Below are 15102 nucleotides of genomic sequence, written 5' to 3'. Positions count from 1 at the left end.
AATGTCTTTATGGAAAATAGGCTATGAAGAGGAATAAGGCATATTGATGATTTCCAATGTGCACAATATCTATCAACGCCATAAAATAATGAATTTAATTTAACTGCCTCACTGAAACTTTATGCAAATGACCCACATCGGTTCAGAGACCTTCTGAGTTCAGAGAGAAATATGCCAAGTTTCCTCATGTTAGGGGAAAAAAAATTCCTTCTCAACTCCAAATCTGTCAATCAGAATAAATCCCTGGATCAACAACCCTTTTTCTGAAATCTAGCAGACTTGACCTGTAATATTATTACACTTAAGAAAGGCATCCAGGCTCCTCTTGAACTCTTTCAGTGACGTCACCTTCACCACATTCTCTGGCAGAGAGTTCCATAGTCTCAGTAAAGAATCTCCTATGTTACTGTGAAAAAACATATTTCCTATAGAGGATGCCCTCATAGAGATCATAGAGGCCAACTATACCAATGTTCTGGGGATCTCAGCAGGGGCGTAACTATAGAGGATGCAGGGAATGCGGTTGCACTCGGGCCCAGGAGCCTTGGGGGGCCCATAAGGCTCAGTAATATGAATAAAGCACTATAGTTGTGGGCCCCATTCTAGGCTTTGCACTGGGGTCCAGGAGCTTCAAGTTACGCCTCTGGATCTCGGAGAGAGGTGGACTGGTTTTAGTTGGTTCCATTCTCTTTGGCGGTGACTTTCCTCTCCAGAAGAACTGTATTTGGGTAGAGAACTATCCCCAGAATCATGGAAAGGGCAAAAAAAAAACACTTCTTGGGTGATAAAATCCTGGCACCAAAATGAAGGGCCCATTTTGAACATTGCTACGGATACCCTTTCTTTTACATACACTACTATGCAATTTTTTATTTTGATCAGTTTTATTCTTAGAAGGACATGGTGTGCGATCCATAGACAACAGACCAGTAAAGCAAGCAATAAATAATTACAGAACAGTTAAAGGGGTATTCCAGATTTTTTCAAAATCTCTCTAATGTTTTCACTTACTACTACCATTATTGTGAGCGTTCGTCTAAATCATCAATATGAACTCCTGTAACAACCTGCACCACCGCTGCTTTCCAGCCAGCATCAGATTTCCACATTGTTATTTAAAATGGCTGCCAGGGAGTGCAAAAACTACATCTCCCACAATGCCTTGCTGCCAGTTACTGACTAGTGGCACAACTGTACAAACGGTCATCATTACAAAATCTGAAGGCATTGAGCATGCCTGACCAGTAAAACAGCAGAGTATACAGGTCGTGATCATTGGGTACCAATGGAGAACAAAGCTAGTGGAGGCCAAAGGAAACGCAATATCTCTGCAGCGCTGTAAAACAGGTTATAACACTATATTGCAAAATTACATGCTATTTTATAAAGCGTATAACTTTCACTTTGAATCCCTGGAATGCCCCTTTAAGTATTAGAAAAATTAGAATTACATCATAGGCAATACATTGCAAACAGTGGTGCATAACCATGAAGTGTAGATACAGAACTCTTCCTAGAGCCAGCCTTAGGTGTGTGTGACCAAAGCAATTATCCCCTTGGTAAACTGCCCCATTACATTGTGTGGCACTACTATTTGGGCTCTTTAAAGTGCATCATTTTTGTAGTGTACGCTGGTGGCGGTACTGCATAACATTATATAGGTAACAGTATGGGAGCGTTATTCAGCCAATGCATGGCACTGCTATTTGAGCACCATACTGAGGGGTTATTTGTATATTATATGACAGCATACAGGGGAGGCACCAAGATAAGGTACCATACAGGACACCGTTCTGCCGCCATTACTGGTGTTGCAAAAAGGAGAATTGCAAAACTAGAGGTATCTGGAGATAATGGTTAGTGGAAGATACGAAAGGGAAATAAGTGCATCCAAATGACTGTAAGCCTGTCAAAAGTAGGCAAGTCATGAGCCGTGTTCTATTGTGCTGCTGGTTTTTTTTGTATGGCTGAAAAAACACAAAAGTGATACATATGAATTTTCTTTAGGGCTTATTCACATGAGCATAAATCGGTCGGTGTTTTCAAGGCCAGTCAATATACGCTACCATGTAATGCACGGAGTATATGGCGTCGGGCATGGGAAGGCAGCTTACCTCTGCGCTAAGCTGTCTACCACTTCCCTCCTCGGCTCACCTCCTCTCTCCTCCCCTCTGGATGTTTGCAATTGGAGGGGGCGGGGTTAAGTTCCCACCCTTGTCCACAGCCAGTAATGGGCGGGCAGAGCTTAGCTCTGCCCTGTCTCGACCTCTCCCATTGCAAACAGCGGCAAGGGGCAGAGAGGATAACTCCCATAGGAGTCTATGGCAGCGGCCGTGGTCCGGCCAGGAAGATATTTCCAAGGGCTATCCTTCCTGCCAAGCGTAAAAACGCCCGGCCAGGCGTTTTTATGCCGCAGGGGTACGCCTCAGTGATCTGATGCATTGGAATCCAATGCATCAGATGGTAGTGTATATCGGCCGGCCAAGAAAACAGTGGCTGATATACGCTCGTGTGAATAAGCCCTGAGGCTGAGGTGCACCCATACTGACCCTGAAACTGTGCCAACACAGAGACTGGTACAGCTTTCAAATTGAGGTGCAGCTAAAGTCAGTTTCATTGTTAATGGCAGCATGGGGAACTGCCATTAACTGCATAACTGCATGGCCATTAACAATGAAACAGCTTTCAGTTGCAGTGATTTTGGGTGCACCCCAGCTGCAGTGTTGCCACAATGTGTGAATCCAGCCTTAGCTCACAGTCACATTTTCTTTCGAGATCTGGTATGATTTCCATTGTTTGGCTCTGTTATAAGAGCCAAACAGCAAAAATACAAGACATGCTAGATGGGGTACATGTGGGATTCAAATGGCGCTAGACGGACCCCAGTGAGCATATTGGGGTCCATGCAGCTTCTCACATGCTGCTTGTCATTTTCCCATGCTGCACCATTTTGTTTGAGATTGTGTGTTGGATCTGAACAAACCCTCCAGTGCAAATGGAATTAATCTGCATATAATCAATAAGTTAATCAATCACAACGTTAGCTGTTATTTCACATAGCAATAATGCAGTCAATATATCAGTGAATTATTAAGTTGTACCGTACTGTGCAGACAGTTCAGGCAGGGGTGGAAAAATGTCGCAAAGTAAGAATGCTTTCAAAAGTAGAAGTGTTAATAGTTTTTTGGTCAATGAACAAAATGTAGAATGAATGAACAGAAAAGAAATCTAAATCAAATCAATATTTGGTGTGACCACCTTTTGCCATCTAACCAGCATCAATTCTTCTAGATACACTTGCACACAGTTTTTGAAGGAAGTGAGCAGGGAGGTTGTTCCAAACATCTTGGAGAACTAACCACAGATCTTCTGTGGATGTTGACTTGCTCAAATCATTATCTCTTCATATAGCTGCAGACAGACTGGATGATGTTGAGATCAGGGCTCTGTGGGGCCATATCATCACTTCCAGGACTCCTTGTTCTTCTTTACACTGAAGATAGTTCTTAATGACATTGGCTGTATGTTTGGGGTTGCTGTACTGCCACAGAATAAGGGCTCATTCACACGAGCGTATGTGTTTTTACAGTCACCCGCACATGCTGTAAAATCACGTGAATAAAGAAAAGCCGCGATCGAGTCCCGATATTAAGCAGAGTCCATTCAGCATCATCATGACAAAACAATACTGTGCTGCCCGAAAATGCCTTGGTTGGCAGAAATCCTCGGAATGACTTCTAATGATTAAATAGAAGCAGCTGTCTTCTTTTCCCCAGCACTAGACGCTGCTAAACTCCCTCCCCTCCCTTTATTTCCAGCTTCCATATGAGTATATGGGAGCTTCCAGTGTATCTCGGCCAAAAGATAGGGCAAGACCTATCTCTTTCAGTTGCCGATTTCAGTTGTCTATGCTCTATTTTTTTCGGCATGATGTTTTTATGCGGCTAAAAATTGGTCATCTGAATGTATACATTGGGAACCAATGCCTCTGATGGTCGCGATTTTTGGCCGATGTATTTACGCGGCTAAATACCCACGTAAAAAGGCTCGTGTGAATAAGGCCTAAATGTGGGGACAAACAGTTGCCCTCCATTTTTGAAAACGTTCTTAGTTTGCAGCATTTTTTCCACACCTGCCTAAAACGTTTGTACAGTACTGTATATTTGTCTGTTTATATAGTGATATAAATGTAGCCTAACAATCTTCTTGAAAGCCGTCAGCAGGAATCATTTTTCATTTACTTCAATTCTGCAAATACAAAAATTCAAATCAGTCCACAACATATGTAATATCATGAATTATGTAAATTATATCTATTATTACACACATAGAGATAAAATACCCACGAAATACACTTCTAGGCATGCTTCAAAACTAGAGATGAGCGAGCACACTGGGATAAAGCAGTTACTCGAGCGATGATCGCTCTTCTCGAGTAACTGCTTACTGGTCCGAGCAGGCTCGGGTGGGGGGGGGGGGGGGGCGGTAGGTGTTAGCGGGGGGTAGAGAGAGAAAGATCTCTCTCACTCTCCCCCTTGCTACCCCCGCCGCCCCCCCGAGCCTGCTTGGACCAGTAAGCAGTTACTCGAGAAGAGCGATGCTCACTCGAGTAACTGCTTTATCCGAGCGTGCTCGCTCATCTCTATTCAAAACCTATCAAATTCCACCTCTTATTTTTGGAGGGTTTTTGCTAAGTGAAAGCACTAATTAGTTATCATGGATTACTCCTCAGTCTTTCCATTTTACTTGTTTTGGTACATCTGCCCCACACTTTCATAATTTATCTACAGTCAAAAAGTCCTAAATGTTCTAACTTATCAAACAATATAAGATGTAAGCACCAGGGTTCAAGCTTTCCATTTCTGTTCCATTTTCGGAGCAGAGACACAAATTTAAAGTGGAATTAAACAGTTTTGTTTTTCCTCTATTGATTTCAATGGGTTTTCAAAAAAACAGAAACTTTTCAGTTTGCTTCAGTTCCGTTATCAGAACAAATATTCCATAAATAAGACTCACCTTGCCATAGCTAGCTAGACAAGCTTAATGTTTGCTATGATGGCTTTGATGCCCATGATGTTCCTTATGTTCATCATGTACTTTGTGTCCATGTGGACCAGGGTGTACTTGTGGTCCACTGTGTCCATGGTGGTCATGGTCTTTTTGTGGATGGGAAGGATTTTCTGGGTGGGGATGAAAGTGATGTTGGGGATGTTCTTGTGAGTTGCTCTGACCTGAAACAAGTCAATCAATATGATGTTAAATTACAAAATAATGCACAAGCATTTCTAATGTTAACATTTATAGAGAGCAAACAGGTGGTCCAGAAAATACTGATATTTCACTCAGTATGTGATGTCACGTTAGGTCACAGATACGTCATAGTACAGGGATAAAACAGTGATGTCACAGCCTAGAAATAATGAACCCAGCAGTATCACGATACAGTGCTATTCGACTCCACAAAGTTACAGCTTCAAGAGCCATGAAGTGATGTTATAGTTAGAGGTGAGCGAGCATACTCGCTAAGGACAATTACTCGAGCGAGTATTGCCCTTAGCAAGTACCTGCCCGCTCGGAAGAAAAGATTTGGGTACTGGAGGGGGTGAGCGGTGAGTTGCGTGAGTGAGCAGGGGGAGCGGGGGGGAGAGAGGGAGAGAGAGATCTCCCCTCCGTTCCCCCCTGCTCTCCCCCGCCGCTTCCCGGCCCCCGCCGGCACCCGAATCTTTTCTTACTCGCTTGAGTAATTGCCCTTAGCGAGTATGCTCGCTCATCTCTAGTCCTAGTACAAGGAGCATGCACAAATTACAGAATCAATAACATATATAGTGATGTAACAATACAGCAATAATGTCATCTGCATTACACTTTCAAAGTTCCATTTCAATCAACCATAAATTCATCCGAGGCCTCTTTTATATAACCGTATGAGTTTTTACGTTGGCTGTACGTGCTGAAAAATTGCATGAATGAAGAATAGCCACGATCAAGTCCCTATCTTTAGCCGCATATTTTCTGCCATTCACATGGGCGGCTGAAGCATATCGGCAAATAAATACACTGCAGCGCGGAAATCTCTTGATTGGCAGCTGTTTCCTTTTCCCAGTATTGGACGCAGCTAGAGTCCCTCCCCCTCTCTTTTTTTTCAGCTCCCATAGGAGTCTATGGGAGCTTCCAGCATTTTTCAGCCAAAGATAGAACAAGACCTATCTTTGAACGTAGCATATAAAATCAAAGACCGAAAACGGACGCCAATATTCTATTTTTGCCGACGCAATTTTTTTACGCAGCTAAAAATGATCTGCTTATCTGAATGAATACATTGGAATCCAATGCTTCAGATGGTCATGATTTTTGCCCGATTTTTGGATGCAGCTAACTAGCTGCGCATATACGGTCGTGTGAATAAGGCTGCCTTACTTGCTGAGCCCCATAGAACCTACTGTGCCCGATAGCCTGGTAGTTCTGCACTTGTGTATACACATACACAAGTATTATAACAGATGTCAGAAAGGCCTAAACCAGAAGGTGTTAGCAAATCCTGAAGTAAGAGAATATTTGTTCTTGCATATCTCTCAGCTGTTTCTGATTCAACAGGACAGTCTTGGATTTTGGGGGCAGCTCTCCATCCCGTGAGATAGGAAACATGTCCTGTAGAGGCAGTCGGGAATGCAGGAAACTAAAAGAAAATACAGCCTATACTCACCACTGCTCGGTCCACACCGCTTTGATCCTCAGCTCATTTCCATGTAGCATAATTACATGCCATCTAGCACATGATGCCTGGAGCCAATCACTGGCCTCAGCTGTACTAATGCTGAGGCTGGGGGTTGGATGCGGCATTCACATGATCGTGCTACCCAGAATTGAGAGGGGGAATAGAGAGGCACAAACAAAAATAGAGGGAGAAAAAGTGGTAAAAGAATGCTGTTTTTTAAAATTTTACTGCATAAAAGGGGCATCCCTATTATGAGGAGGTCACTTAGGGATACCATTACTGTGAGGGGTCACTTATGGACACCAGTACTGTGAGGGGTCACTTAGGGATACCATTACTGTGAGGGGTCACTTAGGGATACCATTACTGTGAGGGGTCACTTATGGACACCAGTACTGTGAAGGGGTCACTTAGGTACACCATTAATGTGACGGGGTCACTTAAGGATGCCATTACTGTGAAGAGTTCACTTAGGGACACCATTACTCACTTAGGGACAACATCACTAATGGGCAACATTACTGTGAGGAGACACAAAAGGCATGTCTTGGGGTAAAGGGGGCATGACTCAACAGAAAAGAATAGCATAATACAATGCAAAAAATGTCCCTCTTTTCATTGTTGAAGAGTTGCGAGCCAAGCTTGTAGTGAAAGTCTAGCAATCGTAGGTAAGAAAATACAGTAGATAAATCACATGAACCCAAATATTTAGTGATCCTAACCTTGGTTTGAATTTCCCATTATGACTGGATTCTGCAAAAAAGAAAAAAAACAATGAGCCATACACTTGTGTTTCTGCCACTCATAGGAACTGTATGAATCATTAACCCTTTCCAATCCAATTTGTATCCTGGTTTTCCTAGGGGGCGTACTCTTTTACTGCCGTTATACAATGGCACTATATGCTGGCTAAAGCCAGTACTGCATGAGGTGACATGTTGGATAGGCTCTGACAACAGAGAGGCTGGCAATATGCAGTAAGAGAACCCCGACGGATGTCTTCCAACATCGGAGCTGTACAGCCTTAAATCATAATGTCTTCAGACGTCAGACAGTGGATTAGAAAGGGTTAATTTGGTCTTTAAATACAAAGTTAAAAAACAGATTGCAACTGCAGAAACTTGGTAATGAAAATCTCAAGCAAGTTCCCCCCACATCCTGACCGCACCATGTGTCCTTCCCTTTCACCAGTGCCTTGTTCACTAAACAAAGGCTGCTAAATTGCTGCTAAAGGAGGATCTGCTGGCTATTTAATTGAAAGGTCCACTTACTTTTCTCCCTGCACTGTGGATATTACTCAATGTGCTCCATAAAAGACATGAATGCACCTGTGTGTGTTATCAGTTTAGTTAGATTGTTATCTAAGTTACAATTGTAGACAAACACAATCATATATTTTGTTAGTAACCAATGGAGAAGTCCAGTTAGGGGGCTTTTACATGGAACAATTATTGTTCAAAACGAGCAAATAGGAATGATAATTGTTATGTGTAAACACAGCCAATGATCAAACAATAAACAATAACCCGTTCACTTTTCATTCATCATTCATTCCATGCAGGCATAAAAATCATCGTTGGCTCGTTCACTAATCTTTCAGTTTAAATACCGGTTGTTCAGTCGTTCTCATTCACTTAAACAGTTAGTGAGCGATTTCTTGTTTCAACAAAGAAATGTAAGTACCTGTATAAACAGGCTGCCTGAGCGAACTTGGTGAAAATGGACCCTAATTGTAAAGGGTTCACTTACTTTTCCTTGCAACTGCAAAGTGGTGAGAAAAACATTTAATATTATGGGAATTTTACACCATCAGATATTCTTTGATCTACTGGAGCACATAAGAAAATATGAAAAGCATGCAAATTACATATATATATATATATATATATATATATATATATATATATATTTAGCAGTGTAAATGGGCTAAAATGTGTATACATATATACATATGTCTATACCCTGTTTCCCTGAAAATAAAACCTACCCCTAAAATAATCCATAGCATGATTTTTCACGATTTTTGAGAATGTAGAATGCTTTTTCAGGATTTTTGAGAAATAAGCCCTAGTTACAGTTAATAAAAAAGGAAATTTAAATAGTGTCCAGGCAGTTGTACAAGTAAAAAAGTGAAATCTTTTAGAGCAAAAACTAATATAAGACACACTAATATAAGTCTTATTTTTGGGGGAAACAGGGTGTGTGTGTGTGTATATATATATATATACACACACACACATTTTAGCCCATTTATACTGCTGTACATGCCTCTTCTCTTTTAGAATTTACCTATTTTGTATTTTACATAATTAATGTAAAGATTGCTTTAAAATAAGTTCTAACGTATTATAACCAATCTCTTTATATATGAGGGAAATATTGAACTCAGAATGGAATGAGGCTTCCAGAACATATAACATAGGCCCACAGCATAGCACATACCTTCCACCGGTGTAGGGAGATCGGTGACTGCTCGGGGATGATCTGCTGAAGTTATAGTTGAGTAGAAGAGCTAGAGAATATGTCAGGTGACGGTAAAAATGGAATACCTTAAAGAAAACATACAGGTTGTAGGTTTCCACTGACATCAAGCTGGCCATTATTTCAGCAACAGCCCACACCCTGATGAGACACTCCCTAAAACTCGCTATGATACAAGTCCCACCGTACAAATATGATGAAATAAACACAGTTCAGGGGTGCAATTCTAATAATTGTTGTGTAAACAGTTCTATATCATGTATAACTGGTTCGTGGAGCTAAGACATGGCATGAGCCATACTTCCCATATATATGTAGACCTAAGCAACAAATGAACATTAAACCCTATGAGTGCAGCTATAGAAATGCGTATACTGCGGAGAATGCAGAGGCAACTGTCGCATCCCAGTCCCGGTTCCTGAAGGGGGTCAAAGTTGCCAACACAAAAGTCATAAGTATTAATACGAACCTGGTAGGTTGGGGACGGTCATAATCAGGTTTGGGGACAGAGTATGGAACTGTCCGATAACTATTAGATTGGTTTGATGGTTTGATGGTTAAAGTGAGAGAGGAAGTCAAAGAAAGGGTAGGGGTGTTTCTTTGGGACTCCCTTACCTAACTCTCAACTAGCTGTGGGGTCTTCAGGAGAGCTAGGGTAGTCAAGCTAGGCTACGGCTGAATGCACACGCCCAGGTCGGATTCCGACTGTGAAATTTCACAGTGGAATCAGACCCTGTGCCCTGGCATTGACCCCCGCGTACCTGTCATCTTGTCTTCTTTCCGCTCTGTGGATATGCCAGCTGGTGCACTGCCGCACATGCGCAGTACAGAGAGTCGCGCCATCTGCTGCAACTCGCCATGGGACGGATGGCTTCCATTGGCTGCAATGGAAGCCGTCCGTGTGATGCCCACACTAGAATAGAACATGCCGCAATTTTCCCTTCCAAGCGGAAAATCGCAGTTGATTCCCGCTCGTGGGCATGGAAAAGCATTTTCCATAGCATGTCTATGGGCAGTATATGCTGCGGGATCCATAGGCAAACGCCCACTCTGGTTCCCGCAGTGCAAATACGCTCGTGGGCATGGAGGCTATCGGATGGTCAACTCTGTATCTGTTATGTCATCAATTGTTTATGGAAGAGACATTTGTCTAGCTGTCCTGCAACAAGGAAAAACATTCGAATGAGAAAAAAAACATGCTAGTTTTTTTGTAATTAAAAATACAACAAATTAATAATCTCCAGGCACCTAAAAATATTTCAATTAAGGCTGATTTACACGCAACGATTATCGCTCAAAATTTGTCCAAAGAATGGTTTTGAGCAATAGCCATTGCGTGTAAATGTGCGCCCATTGTGCACTTACTGTGTACTCTTCGTTGACCTCAAGACAGGATAAAATTCTTTGTCCCTGATAACAGGGATGACCTGCTGTGTTCTCTGCGGGCAGCGCTGATAGCATTGTATGCAGCCAGCAGCCCACAGCAGAATACAGCAGATGTATTTAGAGAACAGACCACCCACTGTTCTCTAAATACATGCAAATGAAGCTAGTTAGCTACTAATAGGCTAATTAGCTCATTTGTACCTAATGCAAAATGATTGCTTAAAACTGTCAGTTTCTGCCAAACTTGGAGTGATCATCTTTGTGTGTAAATGGAGCTTTAGTCTGATGACTAACACTATCGGTTTCAGCCAACCAGAAAGCGTATTATTAAACCATTCACTAATAAAAACCCCCACCCAGCAAAAAAATGACTCCATCCCTCATTTCATATATTTCTAGCTTTTTTGCAACTTCTTTGCCTTCTTCATACGTGCCTCTATAAGGTCATGTGCATTTTCAGTCCACCTACTGACCTGTAATAGCACAAGTACCGCTTTCCATTACTAACAGGTAATTAAGAGCCATTCTATTGTGAAGGGCAACTTTCCTAAGGGTGGATTCACACGAGCGTGTTTATGTGTGTATAGTTGTGCGCACAAAAACATGCTCCTATTAGAAACATTGGTTCCCTATGGTGTGTTCACATGTCCGTGTTTTACAGGCATGCAAACACACGTACCTGCGAGACATTGGACATGCGTGCACCATAGGTCTGTGGTGTGCGTCGATATTCACCAGCGGGGAGACACCTTGTCATTGAACACTGTAACAGCACTGTTACAGTAATCAGTGCCAAGAGGACTCCCGGCGGGGAGTAAAGAATCCCTTACCACAGCTGTCACAGCTGTGATAGCTGTGGCAAAGGATTTCTTCATCTCTGCGGGGAGTAAAGAATCCCCTGCCACAGCTGTCACAGCTGTGACAGCTATGGCAGTGGATCACAATGTTCTCCCATTGCTTTAAATTGGACCGGAACTTCTAAAGCAATTAAAGCAATGGTCTGCAATTGGCTGCTGGCAAGCCCTACAGGGATTTTCTGGGAAGGGCTTTAAATATAAGTCCTTCCCTGAAAATCATCCCTAGAATGTGTTAAAAATAAAATATATATATACTCACCTCTCCTCAGCTGCCAGGACTCAGGCGCGTCTAGCCTGTCTTCTCACAGCACTGCTCTGAAGCTCTTTTAACAGGCCCTTCCCTGAAAATCACTGCAGGGTTTACCAGCAGCCCATTGCTCTCAATCGGACTGCAGACGTGCCGGTTCCATTCAAAGCAATAGGAGAACATCGCGTTCTCCTCAACGACAGCTGTGGCAGGGGATTCTTTACTCCCGGCGGGGAGTCATCTCGGCACTGATCACTGTGACAGTGCTGTCACAGTGTTCAATGACAAGGGAACTCCCTGTGGGGAATATTTATAAGGCAGCGGTGGAGAGGTGAGTATATATATAATTTTATTTTATTTTTTTCCACAAATAGGGATTATTTTCAGGGAAGGGCTTATATTTAAAGCCCTTCCCCGAAAATCACTGCAGAGATTGCTGGCAGCCCATTGCCTGCAATGGGGCCGTCGGCAGCAGCCGCAGCCCCATTGAAGGCAATGGGCATGGACCTGCATTCACGCGTGTTCGTGCACGTACGTTGGTGCGCACCTATGTACGGCATACAAACACGCTCGTGTGAAGCCACCCTAAGGCTATATATATGTGGCTAATTTAGCCGCATTAACAAATCGATACCATTTGAAGCATTGGATTCCAATGTATTCATCCACATGAGCGATTTTTAGCTGCGTAAAAAAAAAAACACGCCGGGAATAATAGGACATCGGCAACCGAAATGGTGCCTGTTTTTTTTACGGTAAGTAAAAAGAGAGATCTTGCCCTATCGTTTGCAGAAATACACAGTAGGCTTACATAGGCTTCTATGGGAGTTGAAAAAAAAGGGAGAGGGTGGGAGTTTACCTGCATCCAGCACTGGAAAACGAAGACAGCTGGCTCTATTTAAGCATTATTTGTCATTCTGAGGATTTCTGCCAACCGAGGGATTTCCAAGCAATGGTGTATTTTTTCACTGATGTGCTGCAGCCGCCCTTGCAAATGGATGAGGAAACGCGGCTAAAGTTCGGGACTTCATTGCGGCTATTCTTAAAACGCATACGGTTGTGTGTAGGAGGCCTAACTTGGGCTTCTCCTCAATGAGAACATGGACAGAAATAGCTGTCTCATTACTTATTCCATGCTTGATATTAGCATATTTATTGAGTTTATTTCTTAATTGAATTTCCCAGCCTGTCCATGAGGGAAAACACATTCAAGCTTTATCTGCTGCTGTGAACACTTTGTATCTAGCTTCTCTAGAATGCATTTTAGAGGCATCGGTAAGGCTCCTTTTACACTGAACGATTCTCTTTGCACGAGCGAACGAGCTGGTGACATCATCACCAGCTCATTCACGCTTGTGTAGTCTGTTTAGACTGTTTAGTCGTTGACTCGTTCAATGAGAATCGTTCTCTTCTCGGTTAGTGTTCACATTCCCTTTGTGAAACACTTAACTATAAGCGTTTAAACAGAACAAGTGAACAAGCCAACAATGATTTTCAGTCCTGAACAAAGAGAAGCGCACATTGGCTCGCATTTAGACTGAATTATTGTCCACTTTCAGTCTTTTGAAAGATTTTTTTGAACGATGATCGCTGTGTCTAAAAGCACGCTAATTGAGATGGTTGAACGTTGTAGCTGGTACAACTCTTGGTGGATTGTACACTCTTGGTGGCTCGTATAACTCTTGGTGGCTGGTACAACTCTTGTTGGCTGGTACACTCTTGGTGGCTGGTACAACTCTTGTTGGCTGGTACACTCTTGGTGGCTGGTACAACTCTTGGTGGCTTGTACACTCTTGGTGGCTGGTACACTCTTGGTGGCAGGTACAACTCTTGTTGGCTGGTACAACTCTTGTTGGCTGGTACACTCTTAGTGGCTGGTACAACTCTTGGTGGCTGGTACAACTCTTGGTGGCTGGTACACTCTTGGTGGCTGGTAAACTCTTGGTGGCAGGTACAACTCTTGTTGGCTGGTACAACTCTTGTTGGCTGGTACACTCTTAGTGGCTGGTACAACTCGTGGTGGCTGGTACAACTCTTGTTGACTGGTACACTCTTGGTGGCTGGTACAACTCTTGTTGGCTGGTACACTCTTAGTGGCTAGTACAACTCTTGGTGGCTGGTACACTCTTGGTGGCTGGTACAACTCTTGTTGACTGGTACACTCTTGGTGGCTGGTACAACTCTTGTTGCCTGGTACACTCTTGGTGGCTGGTATAATTCTTGATGGCTAGTACAACTCTTCCTATGGTACAATTTTCCCTTGCTTCCATGAGTAGGTTCTGTTGCTGCAAATGTAATGTAGACACTGATTTAATACCCTAGGAGTTATCTTACCATGATTCCCCAGCCACCTTTGGAACCATACCATGTTATTATATAATTTGGTCATGCAGCTGCCTCCATCATCTTCTGGGGGCACAGGACACTTTCATAGTTGCACACCAGCATTAATTATTTCAATTACCAAAGACCCTATGACATGTTTCTTCTTTATATTCCCTGGAAAAACTTTTCACAATGAGTCTTTCACACACACACCTTTGGCAGTTGGAATGTGCAATCTTTTATTTCGGCTATATGATTTACATAAATGGGTCTTACACATATAGTGGGTGGTGTAAGTAGGCCAGCAAATTCTAAATATATTCCTGGGTCTGAGAGACTATTGTTAACTTGTGATTTATGGCCATTTCGACATCATAACTATACCCTGAGACATTAAGATCTTTCATCGTTATTGGGACACCAGTCAGAGGTAATTTACGATTTGCTGGAACATGAGAACAGATCCAGCAGTCAGAGGTATTTAGCTGCTTGTTTCTGTAGAAGCCAGATGGAATGCTTTGGCCATTTTCCATTCCCCTGTATACAACATTATAAGAAACAAGAACAGGTAAGATAGCAAATACATTGTGAGAATCCTCATGTCCACTAGAGAAATAGAATTAGCAAATCCGCGCGGTTTTCCGTGGATGAGATCCGCAGTCAAATTTGCCCATAGGGAATCATTGGCCATCCACCGTCAATTAAATTGAATTTAACACCCAAGGACGTGATTAAATTCGATTTGCGGATTTCACGCGTGGAAAAAAAAAACACAGCATGCTCCATTTTACTGCAGATCACAAGCAGATGGGCTCCATTCAACTCATTGCTTATGATCTCCCACAAGCAATAAAAAATCAAATTAACGGTGATCCGCAGTGCATCCATTGCAGAAATGTACAGCAGAAATCCGCGCATGCTTGCACAATTACGCACAGTATTGTGTGCAGGCATACGTGCAAAGTACCCTCATTCACTGAGCAAAAAAGTTGCACAGGAGCGACTGTATTTTGCAATACGCCAGAGTGAAGCTGCCATAATGGTCACTTTTCTTCTCCCTCACTGGCTTCATCTTTTTGATGCACATTTGA

The 15102-nt window shown here is 42.7% G+C and overlaps 1 long non-coding RNA gene across 2 annotated transcripts; it reads right to left on the bottom strand.

Moving 5' to 3' along the window:
* Positions 1-865: 865 nt before the first annotated feature.
* Positions 866-9279, bottom strand: LOC136576453 (uncharacterized). Of its 2 annotated transcripts, XR_010786375.1 has the most exons (5): positions 9158-9260; positions 8399-8476; positions 7438-7468; positions 5017-5231; positions 866-4248 (listed from the first exon to the last, which is right to left on the bottom strand). It is a non-coding gene; the product is annotated as an uncharacterized lncRNA (long non-coding RNA). The 2 variants fall into 2 exon arrangements; XR_010786374.1 differs by lacking the exon at positions 8399-8476 and having other exon boundaries at positions 9158-9279.
* Between the last annotated feature and the right edge of the window lie 5823 nt (positions 9280-15102).

This window comes from Eleutherodactylus coqui, chromosome 8 (assembly GCF_035609145.1).
Source record: "Eleutherodactylus coqui strain aEleCoq1 chromosome 8, aEleCoq1.hap1, whole genome shotgun sequence".
NCBI lineage: Eukaryota > Metazoa > Chordata > Amphibia > Anura > Eleutherodactylidae > Eleutherodactylus > Eleutherodactylus coqui.
The sequence above is the reverse complement of the archived record's forward strand: the minus strand, read 5'-3'. Positions and strand labels throughout refer to the sequence as shown.